The 12,048-nt window shown below is 38.6% G+C and overlaps 1 protein-coding gene and 1 long non-coding RNA gene across 8 annotated transcripts in view; both read left to right on the plus strand.

The window, feature by feature from the left end:
* Positions 1–12,048, plus strand: part of LOC136254635 (fasciclin-2-like) — a 372,927-nt gene that overhangs the window by 49,875 nt on the left and 311,004 nt on the right. The gene's annotated exons all lie outside the window — the stretch shown is intronic.
* Positions 473–2,101, plus strand: LOC136254645 (uncharacterized). Of its 7 annotated transcripts, none has more exons than XR_010700598.1 (5): positions 473–960; positions 1,007–1,088; positions 1,135–1,269; positions 1,389–1,923; positions 1,972–2,101. It is a non-coding gene; the product is annotated as an uncharacterized lncRNA (long non-coding RNA). The 7 variants fall into 7 exon arrangements; XR_010700600.1 differs by having other exon boundaries at positions 946–1,088; positions 1,389–1,833; positions 1,890–1,923; XR_010700603.1 differs by having other exon boundaries at positions 946–1,088; positions 1,389–1,705; positions 1,751–1,923.

Here is a 12,048-nt window from a genome sequence, read left to right on the forward strand (position 1 = left end):
CCAACAAAAAGATGGGACATCTTGATGGCTGAAAATCAGGAGTACAGCGCTAAAGCTTGTACGGCTTTGAAACTGCGAACACCGTAATAACACTGATATTGATAAACAGCTACGTACCCACTTATTTTTCCTGTCTAAAGATGGGACATCTTGACAGGACTTGCCAACAAAAGATGGGACATCTTGATGGCTGAAAATCATGAGTATAGAGCTAAAGCTTGCAGTTTATATAACTGTGAGCAGTAATAACATAAAATGAGATATCTTGAAAGCTAAAAACCATGAGTACAAAGTTAATTTGTATATTGACAGCGATTATCAAACATAGAACGTCTTTGAAGTGGCCTATTTTCTTCATTGCTTTACAGATACATATATGGAATTACGATGTGGGTTACAGGTCGGCTCACCATTTTGTTTTCTAGTGAGGGTACGGAGAGTATACTATCTAACAGGATATCTCGTCGGATGTGTCAGTCACTCTGAGGATAGCTACATGTTAGCCGCTAGCTCAGTACGTCAGTAACGAAGAGACGGTTGTTTCTTCCGTTTATCGTCCAATACTTGAACACAATACAGTAGCAGAATGATAGGTACCACACGAGGTCTAAAGATTGTTCTGGAATTATTTTAACAGATGCGCACCTTTTAACTGGTGGAGGCGTGCGCACAACAAACCATCTTTGATCATCAAAATCACGTGCGGTTTCTTTTTGACGGAAGTGATTGGATACTGACGCTAAGCAGTCTAACGCAGCCGGATTGTTGAAGAAAACTAGGGTTAAACATGGCGCAACATTGGCGCTACTCAATACCAATGATTGCGACGATACTTTCATGGAATTTGGGGGGTTTTCGGGTGCTTGGCAGCTGAGACGTAATGGCGCTTGACTGAGCAGATCTAGATGTGAAGGATACCATCGTGTCAAACACCTCAGATTGTTTTCGCCAATCGATACAGTGAAATACGTATTGTTTTTAATTACTGTTTTATGTATTATAACAGACATTCCGGGTAGAGAGAACTACCGTCCTAGTCTGCTTTCTTCTGTTAGAACACTAAGCTGTGTGATGGTATGTACTCTTTGGTAAGTATAGTTGTGTTTTGGTTGGTAAGCCATGGCTGTTTTGTAGTGTAGTCGCAGTTTATTGGACCGTGCCCTTAGTGGATGATTTCAACCCAATATCTGCTATGTTGCTGGGATGCAATCGTACCATGGGCTGTTTGGCTGTCGTAAGGATTTTAGTTACCTACTATTCAAATTCATGGTAAGACTTGTTTTAGTGTAGCTTGATATAATTTAATGTGTTTCTCTGTGTACCAGTTGTCTAGCCAGCTTTCCAACAGTAGTTCAGTGCTATCAAATGATTTTGCCTTTATCTTTTAGGATTTCCTACAAGATATTTTACAGCATTAGTATCTCAATGGAATTTCCTTGCCACTACTTGCAATAAGCTGTCAAGTACTTAATAACTGAAACACCAGAGACTGTTAACAGAATCCTATGGCATTAAGCCAGTCTTTGGAAGCCAGATTGTTGCAAGCTGATCGTAGCAGTATGATGACCCCTCTGGCACGTGATGGCAGACATCAACCACAAAACAAACTCTTTACCTTACCCAGAAACCTCTAATGGATATTCAACTTTCTGCTAACGTCAAAGTCAACTTGTAAACAGTGGTAGCTGATGGACACGTGACTATGGTACGTGCTGATAGTGTGTAACTATTTTCTTTCCATTATGTATAGGCTTTTTCCAGGTGTTGTCGTGTTTGCAACAAAGAACTATTCACACAAGTAGTGTTCACATCTGGTACTTTGGCATGTGCTAGGTTAGTGTATAGTAATGTGCAGTTTGTGATACACTGTAATGTATGTTTTTCTTCAGGTTGAACTTGCTTTGCTTCGAACAGTTATGCAAGGTACATGTGTAGTGTGTAGCTGCATTATCTTACTTTTGTTATTGACAGAACTGGAACGTTGGAATGCATGGAGCTAAGAATGTTGTGTAAAAGAATGAACAAGACATTTTTATTTTTATTGTGGAATTTTATGCATTTTAAATTATGCTCTCACGTGACAAAAACTGAATTCATTATCGGACACAGCGGCCCGCACGTAGGATCCTGCGTGACCCTTTAGGCTCATTGGCGGACACCGGATAGGTGCTTACGGAGAACTAGGCGGTTTATTGATGGCACCGTACGGATTTCTTCACGGGTGAGACGCGTACATCCGCGTACAAGTGGTCCCAAACGGGGTACTAACAGTAGTCCGCGTACGCCTACGCGGATAACCGCATCTCAACCGTCTGCTCCCACTACGCGGTGTCTAATCCCCTTGGTACGTTGTCCGCAATCAAGGTGCGTTATTCCTGTGTTCAGCTAAATGAAGTTACCTTGTAGAGAATTCAGCTACAAAGAAACCACCATGTAGAGAGTTCAGCTGCAAACAAATCACCCAGTAGAAAGTTCAGCTATGAACAGATCACCCTGTTGAGAGTTCAGTTAGAAACATGTCATTATGTACAGAGATCACCTAGAAGTATCACCTTGTAGAAATTTCAGCTACAAACAAGTCATCTTGTAGAGAGATCAGCTAGAAGAAGTTACCTTGTAGAGAGTTCAGCTACAAAGAAACGACCATGTAGAGAGTTCAGCTGCAAACAAATCACCCAGTAGAAAATTCAGCTATGAACATATCACCCTGTTGAGAGTTCAGTTAGAAACAAGTCATCCTGTAGAGAGATCACCTAGAAGTATCACCTTGTATAGAGTTCAGCTACAAACAAATCACCTGTAGGGATTTCAGCTGCAAACAAATCACCTATAGAGAGTTCAGCTACAAAGAAATCATCATGTAGAGAGTTCAGCTGCAAACAAATCATCCTGTAGAGAGTTCAGCTATGAAAAGATCACCCTGTAGAGAGTTCAGCTATAAGAAGTCACCTTTTAGAGAGTTCAGCTACAAAGCAACCACCATGTAGAGAGTTCAACTGCAAACAAATCACCCTGTAGAGAATTCAGCTACAAACAAATCCCCTGTAGAGAGACCAGCTAGAAACAAGTCACCCTGTAGACAGATCAGCTAGAAGAAGTTACCTTGTAGAGAGTTCAGCTGCAAACAAACCACCCTGTAGAGAATTCAACTACAAATAGATAATCCTGCAGAGAGTTCAGCTAGAGTCAAGTCACCCTGTAGATAGAATCCTGTAAAGAGTTCATCTACGCACAAGCAGATCACCCTGTAGAGAGTTCAGCTACATTTCAAGCCACCCAGTAGAGAGATCAGCTGTAAATTATCCTGTGGGGATTAATTGACATGTAATAAATATATACAAGAGTTCATAATATAATGAACTCTTGATATATGCATTATATATATAATTTGTACATTTACTGATAAAATCAGAATGAGTTAAAGTATTTATAAAATCTGCTTCATCTTTTTCCTTTTCCTGTGGTAAAGAAAAATATATAGGTTAAAAATCCCCAAAGCTGGCCATAGGCCGGCTTTGGGGTATACAAATACACAAAGAAGTGAAATCTTATCAAAAACAGCCAAGCTGTAAAAAAAGGAGTGCGGCCCTTTGAAAAGGCTATAATGAAAAAGATGTGAAATCCAAGGTGGCGGCCAAGAAATGGCTGTGATGGTAGGTTAATGGTAAAAATTTTAATAACAACAATTCAGGTGAATTTGGTGCCAATTGGTCTTGGCTCCAAATTCACCATACTGTATCTTTTGAGACTGTTGTTTGATGTTATTTATGCTAAATCCGGCTCAAGGCATACACTCATAGATAGCTAATACATGCTACTGTAGCAAGTCACACTTCCAGAATCATATGCACTACATTGTTTACAATAGTATAGCAATGCAGCTACAAAATTGGCAATATTGTGTACTTTTTCATAAACCCATGAAACTTTCCACATAAATAGTATTCCTCATGACATGTAATTTTAGATATAGTGCCATCACTGAGTTGACCTTTGGTGACCTTTACGGTCATTTTTGTGCAGAAAATTGATCATTTTTGTGCAGAAAGTTGATCATTTTTGTCTTTAACTCCCCGAGGCATTAATTAACTTGTTAAAACATGGTACCAAAATAAAGATCTTGTTGATAGAAACAATTTAGTTTTTAATTGAAGTAATAGGTGAACTCATTACAAAGTTATGATCATTTTTACTAGCTGCAAAATTTGATAAATTTATGCATAATTATCTGCCCACAGGTAATTCACACCTCAAGGGCAGGTAAATTTATCAGATTTAGCAGCTAGTAAAAATGATCATAACTTTGTAATGGATTCACCTATTGACTTCAAATAAAAACCAAGTTGTTTCTATCAGCAAGATCTCTATTTTGGTACCATATTTTAACAAGTTAATTACTGCCTCAGGAAGTTAAAGACAAGAATGATTAATTTCAGTACAAAAATGGCCGTAAAGGTCACCAAAAGTCAAATATGCAATGGCACTATATCTAAAAATGCATGTATTGAGGAGTGCCATTTATGTAGAAAGTTTCATGGTTTTATGAAAAAGTGTACATTTTATTTGCCTGTTCATGGAGAATTGGAAAATCTTTGTTTCGTTTCTCCGATCCAACGGTATGCGTGTCACGTGCTTTTGTTTATGATGCGGTAAACATAAACAAGATTGTCAGCGTTTCTTCTATCAAACCGTCTTTATATCCATATGCGCAAGTATCTACAGGGCTAATACTATATCTTGGCTGATGTGCTGATCTATGGTGAACGTTTTAAGCCAAATTGCAATGTTATAGACTAATTCAAACGGAAGTTATGACTACGGATGTAAGCGCCTATAGTTTATTTTCAGTATAGTCAGTGTACAAATCGATTACCTTGCTCTTCCTACTGTCTATCGCTATAATTCCAAAGCTACACGCCACAGAAGGCTGAAACTTTGGTGGTCCATTCCTTGGACACTGCTGATATTGTTGAGTGAATAAAAAAAATTTTTAGTTGTGCAAACAAGTCGGGTTTTTGCTGAGACGGTCAATTTGTTATGCATTGTAAAGACCAAGGCATATGAGTTAGTTGAAAAAAAATTACTTTAATATATTCATAAAGACAATTTGAATCAACTCCTCTAATAGAACATTCGTTTACCCTGATAGAACATGTACGTATATTGGATGGTAACTATTATGCTCACAAATATTCAACTGCACATACTGACCCTGATGCCTGTACCTTGATGCACATCACCATTGTTTATGCTTTTGTTTTTTTATGATACTGCACACATAGAAAATACATACCATCATTGTGATTAAATGGTGGATCAATATAGCCAGTTGGAGTTTATTCTTTTTTTTTCTTTCTTCTTTTTTTATGGTGGAAGGGGAGGAGTAGGGACTATGAGGCTTTGAGCTGGGTCATGTGATCTCAATGAGTACTCAGTAGATTTTCACTGTTCAAGTCAATTATATGCTAAATGACAATTTGCTTAAAAAAATTCTCTTTGCTACTGATGGCTTTTCAAGCACAGCGGACTGGCTGTGGTGGCATATTACATTTTCACCGATGGTACCCATGTTGGCTGCACCGGTCATGCATTGTAGTTATCACAAAATTGCCAGGTGGAATTTAGGCAGGTAGTTGAGGTGGACTACATGATTGTCTCTGAGAGCTGTCATATTATACGTATAGATATTTTAATGGAGTTTAACTTTTGTAAAAAAGTTAATGGAGTGAGATAATTTGTGTGTGTTTGGGCATTGTAGTAACACATGGTAGCTATCCTACATTGGATAGGTACGTAGCACACCTGCATCACAATGCTACAGTGTAGATGTAGTATAGAACAATAGATATTAATTAGAAAACATTATGAACGCATGCGTAAGATAATTAGTATTAGTATTAGTATCAATATTATTAAATTATGGACAATGTACAATCATTCCAGTAACTTAAAGTTAATAGGCCGAGGGCCTTTTAGTCTGTCCATATCCAATTTGATGCCAGCCAATTATCTGAATTGTTCTTAAACTTATTTAAACTATCTGACACGAGCACATATAGGGGAGGGAATTCCACTGATTTACAATACGGTTAGTAAAGAAATATAATCTTGGGTTGATCCTGGAGTGGTGCTTAAATATTTTCTGATGATGTCCTCTAGTAATACTGTCGACACTGGTGAAGAATGGGCCTGGTGAAACTATACAAATAGTTAACTATTTTATATACATCTATTAAATCGCCTCTTTGTCTTCTACAATACAAGGAAAGTAAGTCAAAGTGTTGTAATCTTGTTCCATATGGTAGTTGTGCTAATTCTGGAACTAACTTAGTGGCTCTCTGCAGTATCTGTTCTAGTTTGTTGATGTTTTGTGCTAAAAATGGGTTCCAAATTGGGACACAGTATCTAGCTGTGGGCAAACGTATGTCTCATATAGTAGTCTCTTTATTATTCCAAGGGATTGCATAGCTTTAGCTGATTCTTTGTCTCATTGTGGTGTGAAATTTGGCTTAGATGTTATCCATACTCCCAGGTACTTTTCGGATGATGCTATACTAAGTTTAGTATTTGTCCCTTCAACATTCATATAGTATTCATAAGGTGAGGCATTATTTCCATACTTTAAGTGCTTACACTTAACAATATTGAAACGCAATAACCATTCTTTGCCCAATCACAGAGTTTGTCCAGATCATTCTGAAGAAATAATGTAGAGAGTTTAGCTGCAATCAAATCACCTGTAGAGAGTTCAGCTAGAAACAAATCACCCTGTAGAGAGATCAGCTAGAAGAGGTAACCTTGTAGAGAGTTCAGCTACAAAGAAACCACCACATAAAGAGTTCAGCTGCAAACAAATCACCCTGTAGAGGGATCAGCTAGAAGAAGTCACCTTGTAGAGAGTTCAGGTACAAAGAAACTATCATGTAGACTCTGAGAGTTCAGCTGCAAAAAAATCACTCCGTAGAGAATTCAGCTAGAAGAAGTCACCATGTAGAGAGTTCAGCTACAAAGAAACCATGATGTAGAGAGTTCAGCTACAAAGAAACCACCTTGTAGAGAGTTTAGCTGCAAACAAATCACCTGTAGAGAGTTCAGCTAGAAACAAATCACCCTGTAGAGAGATTAGCTAGAAGAGGTAACCTTGTAGAGAGTTCAGCTACAAAGAAACCACCACATAAAGAGTTCAGCTGCAAACAAATCACCCTGTAGAGGGATCAGCTAGAAGAAGTCACCTTGTAGAGAGTTCAGGTACAAAGAAACTATCATGTAGACTCTGAGAGTTCAGCTGCAAAAAAATCACTCTGTAGAGAATTCAGCTAGAAGAAGTCACCATGTAGAGAGTTCAGCTACAAAGAAACCATGATGTAGAGAGTTCAGCTACAAAGAAACCACCTTGTAGAGAGTTTAGCTGCAAACAAATCACCTGTAGAGAGTTCAGCTAGAAACAAATCACCCTGTAGAGAGATCAGCTAGTAGAGGTCACCTTGTAGAGAGTTCAGCTACAAAGAAACCATCCTGTAGATAGTTCAGCTACATTTCAAGTCACCCAGTAAAGAAATCAGCTGCAAAAATGTCCTGTGGGGAATAATTGGCATGTAATAAATATATATATATATATAATTTGTATAATTACTAATAAAATCAAAAATCCTCTTTAAGTTCTTTTCTTCTTGCTATGGTAAAGAAAAAAACACATGGGTTGAAAAAGCTCCAAAGCCAGCCATAGGCCGGCTTTGTAGTATACAAATACAAATAAAAGTGATATCTAATCAAAAACAGACAAGCTGTAAAAAAAGGTGTGGCCGGTGAAAAAAGATGTGAAATCCAAGGTGGCGGTCAAGAAATGGTTGTGATGGTAGGTTAATGGTAAAAATTTTAATAACGACAATTCAGGTGAATTTTGTGCCAAGACCAAGCGGCACCAAATTCACCTGAATTGACGTTATTAAATTTTTTACCATTAACCTACCATCACAGCCATTTCTTGGCCGCCACCTTGGATTTCACATCTTTTTTCATCATGGCCTTTCTCAGGGCCACACCTTTTTTTACAGCTTGGCTGTTTTTGATTAGATATCATTAAAGTATAAAATAAATAATAGAGGTCCAAAATGAGCCTTGAGAAACACCAGTACCACTTAGATTTCTTGCCATTTACAACAACTCTTTGGTGTCAACGGCACAGAAAACTACTGATCCAATTTAAAAAATCATTTGTTATACCATAACCCCTTAATTTGATTAACAACCTTTGATGGGCAACACTGTCTCAGGCTTTTTTAAAGTCAAGAAATACTACATCAATGTTATAAACCAATTCAATAGATGTTGTCCAATCTTCAAATGTTTCAAGCAGGTTGGTGAAACAGGATTTCTGGTAAGTGAATCCATGTTGTTGGATGGAAAAAATGTTTTTGTAAGATAAAAAATCAATCTTTTGGTCTCGAATGATTGACTCTAATACTTTACAAGCTTGAGAAGTTAGACTGATTGGGCGATAGTTGTTAGGCAGGTTTCTTAGCCAATTTTTGAAAATGGGAGTTACATTTGCCAGTTTCCAATCCTCAGGTAGTTGTCCTGATACCACGTGTATGGGTCATTCTAATGGGTGACCAGGTGGTACAAAAAGTCGGTCTTATTGATGATGATGAAAAGGAAGAAAGGACCAATGATGGGGCTAAGTATTTTAGTCTGGTTTGGATATTGTTTGTACCACTACGTAGTGAGCAGGATTGTACATGTGGTAAGTGGGAGATGAAGTAGTTCAATATTTGGACAACGGACTAACCGATTGCCTTAACGTCTGCCCGGAGAGTTCTTTCCATGTATTGTTGTGCACGACTTGCATGTATGCCAGCAAACCAATGCGTTGTTTGTTTGCAGTAAAAGCCACGATATCCCACATGAAATGCCCCACGCGTTTGGGGGATATTCGGTGTAGGCATGCAGAGGGTTGTCCTGACTTCTGTACTACCAGGTATGTTGAGATGCCACCTTTGGCAAATTTTAATATGCCTATTTGACACCAGTTTTGGAAAGAATAAATTTTGCCTATTTTTGAAAGTGGGGCATGGCCACAATGCTCTGATTTGAGAATTGTGCTATCATTTAGTTAGGTACTAAGCCGGATGTGCCTGTTGTGGTTAATACACAAATACGATGGGGCTGGGTGAGCAAAGTTAATACTGTATGACTAGCACTGATTTTAATAGAGCAGTCGCACTGTATATGGTACTAATCATTTCCTACTGAGGTTAACAATTACAATTTACCTTCGTAGCATTAAATAATGTGTAGTACAAGTGTCAGCGAGTTGGCTCGCTGAGGGGAGAAAATGTTGGTGAGTGAAGACTATTAAGCAAGTGGTTTATGTTCCTGTGGTTGGCTGGCAATGGCTTAGCCCATATATTACCTGTGTGTAGTATAGATGCCAGTGAGTTGGTTCACTGAGGGGAAACAAATTAGTAAGTAAGGAATATCAAGTAAGTTGTGTGCGTTCCAGTAGTTGGCTGGCTCTGGCATGGCCCTCATATTAATTTTCTTTTGTTATGGAGCAGCTTATCCCTTCCTCTCTCCTTTCACAAAAAAATAAAATAAAATCCCTGTACTCTCCAACTGGTTATATTGATTATATTGATTCACCACTGAATCACAGTAATGGTATAATATCACAATAAATGTAACAATGGTCATTTGCATTAGGGTACGGACAGTGGGGTCGGTATGTGCATGTGTACCGTATGGGCTAGTGTACAATTTCAATCCAAACTATTCATCTACGTATGAGTAAACATATACCGTATATGACCGTGGGCTCAAATACACGCAGGGGCTCAAATATATGCCGGGTACAGCTAGGGGACTGTCATAATAAATGCCGGGGCTCATTTAAATTCCAGGGTGCTAATGATATGCACTGAAAGGGGTTCTAAACTCATGTCAGCTACTAACTATATAGTGATGTCTCATTACCAGTCTTATGATATCTTGTCTTGTTCGACTATGCCTTCTCTTCTGGTGATGGCCATAGCGTATTTATTGTGGTCATTGTCATCTTTCCGCCCGACTTCCAATGTTTCACCCAGCAGAGGAGTCCAAATGGGTTTATGTATGTGATGGGCTATGGATTTCATATTTCGTAGGTACTTGTACTGGCACCTATCATTCTCAACGAGAGATTAGTAAGAAATAAATGCCTGGGTCCAAATTAACGCCGGTCTCGTTTAAACGCCGGGTCAAAAATGATTTATAGGAAATAAACTCCTGGGCTTCTATACGGTCATATACGGTACTCTGTTAGAGTAGTTGATTGAAATTGTCTTTATGAATATATGTGTTAAGGTGATTTTGGATTATTCATATGCATTGGTCTTAAGATTGCATGGCTAATGATAATGCCACTGGTGGAGCATTGTCAGTGGTCTAATAATGGGAGGGTACTTCAAATATGATTATAGTACTTCTTGTATAACAATGTAGTGTGTATGATTCTGGAAGTGTGGCTTGCTGCAGTAGTGTGTATTCAGCTATCTATGGCTGTATGACTTTAGCCGGGCTCAGTATAAATGACATCAAACAGTAGACTCGATAGATATTGTAGGTACTACAACATACTCTTCCTTAGGTGCCCAAAGGGCCCATTTATAAGTTAACACTGCTTGGTCTCGGGGCCTTTGCATTGTTATGGTTCACCAGGGAACACACGTACACCTTTGTAGCACCCCTGTGTGTGCCTTCATAGCACAAATAGTGTGTAGTACAGGTGCCGGTGAGTTGGTTCACTGAGTGGGTAAAGTGTTGGTTAGTAAAGAATATTAAGCTAGTGATGTGTGTTCCAGTAGTGGGCTGGCACTGGCATGACCATCATTTTATTTGTGTGGAGTACAGTTGTAGTGAGTCATTTCACTGAGTAAAAATTAAAGTTAAAATAATTTAAAAAAGACGAAGTTGGTTAGTAAAGAATTTTATTTAGCAAGCAGTGTGTGTTCCAGTAGTTAGCTGACATTGGCAGGGCCTTCATTTTATTTTTCTTTTGTCATTGAGCAGCCTACCTAGCACTCCAACTTGCGTGTGTACTCCCAATGTAGAATGCAAAGTATATATAGTCAACAATAGACACATTATGTGCTACTATTTAACAATATGCAATGCTAACAGGAAAAGGCTGTAACACTGCTGCACACAGTTAATGTTACAGAGTATTCGTCATCAACGTGTACATAATACAGAGTGGCACCGAGTACAACCTCAAGTAGATCTCAGCACAATTGGTCGTACCCTATAAAGGTGTAGTTGTTTTAAGTTTCCGTTATTATTCAGACAGACACAGTTGACAGTCACCACTGTTTCAGTACATTCTCTGTAGCAGGCTGCTTAAAATATCACATACACTATCACATACACTATGTCTCTAAATAATGTTACTAAACGTCGGGTTTATACCTTTTACTGAGGAGTACATTGCTAGTATATTGTTCTAATACGTGTACCACATTGATACAAAGACACACGACAGATAAGGACTGAACCATTCCTATATATCTTTTTTGACTGGGATACGAACACGCACAATACACAGGATGAACTGTCCACCATTGAAATTATTGCACAGTGCTTACAAAGCAATACACAGGATTTCCTGTCTTCACTGCATTAACCCCCTCATCAAACCAATTCTCCGTTATATGCACAGTACATGAATAGTTGCAACACTCTCGTTTATTGTTTTCCGTCCGTGGCCCAGCTAGTTCATGATGCCCTTTTGATAAGGATAGATACTTCATTGCCTACTCTCGGTGGCCTAGTGAGGAATGGATATTTACCACCTGGGACTCAGGTTCTTGAATCCTCTTTTACATAATCATGCACAATACTTCATTCTTATAGGTTATGTCCTATCTCTTTTTATCAATGCAGGGATCAGTGTTCTGGTTATTAGTTACAGTGTGGGGTTCCTATGTATGTACGGCTTGGTGGAAATTTCTGTGACGTTAAAGTTGGAAACCCCCAGGTATTTCGCCCCCAAGCCTCATGCAATTGGGAGCACCA

Source organism: Dysidea avara, chromosome 4, assembly GCF_963678975.1.
Source record: "Dysidea avara chromosome 4, odDysAvar1.4, whole genome shotgun sequence".
NCBI classification, from domain to species: domain Eukaryota; kingdom Metazoa; phylum Porifera; class Demospongiae; order Dictyoceratida; family Dysideidae; genus Dysidea; species Dysidea avara.